The sequence below is a fragment of the Seriola lalandi genome, unplaced genomic scaffold (genome assembly GCF_002814215.2).
Source record: "Seriola lalandi dorsalis isolate HSWRI2012SDOR001 ecotype SW California unplaced genomic scaffold, Sedor1 jcf7180002054688, whole genome shotgun sequence".
Classification (NCBI taxonomy): Eukaryota; Metazoa; Chordata; class Actinopteri; order Carangiformes; family Carangidae; genus Seriola; species Seriola lalandi.
In genome coordinates this window covers 2,694,570-2,695,320 of record NW_019525241.1, presented here as the reverse complement: position 1 = coordinate 2,695,320, position 751 = coordinate 2,694,570, and positions in this window count along the sequence as shown.

Below are 751 nucleotides of genomic sequence, written 5' to 3'. Positions count from 1 at the left end.
GTACCATGACCACGAGATACAAAACGGGGTACCATGACCATGAAATACAAAACGGGGTACCAGGGGCCAAATCCTCCAAGGGTTTTAGGGGGGACCCCCAGGCGGTGTCTAATGTGAATAACTCCACATTGCAGTGGTTTTTCAGCCTTCCATTCCTGGTTCAATTTTCAGCACGGGTGGTGTTCGCGAGCTCGCGACAATCCCAAAAATTGAAATAAATTCATAAAAATTCACAGGAGCGTCCGACATGCACAAGGACAGTCTCCTTAGACTCGGGGCATCACACCGCACGCGTGGACGCCCATTTCATGTACGTGCGCTCGCCGCTTCATATGAATTATGAAGGTTCCCCAAGTGTGTCAGCTCCAGTTCGGACTGCCCAGAAATACGCTAAACCTATGTAAAATGGTCCGAGGGACTTGAAATTTGCTGTGTGTGCTACAAATGCCCAATGCCGACAGAACTCGAAATCATTTTTGAGTTCATAGCTCGATTCTGCGAGTTGTGGACACGCCGTATGCATAGACTGCATAATCCATAACGTTCCCCAACAAGTTTTTCCATACAAAATTTTTTATCCCATCAGAATCGCCTCGAAAAGTTATGAATTATGATATTAAAATCGCTTTTGGGAGACTTTATGGGGACAGGCTGTTGAGCCACCCCTTCTCACCCCTTCCTCGGTCGAAAAAAAGACAGCGCTTTAAAGAACCGGTATACACTGCCCAGCACCCAGAGAGGTACCCCTTCA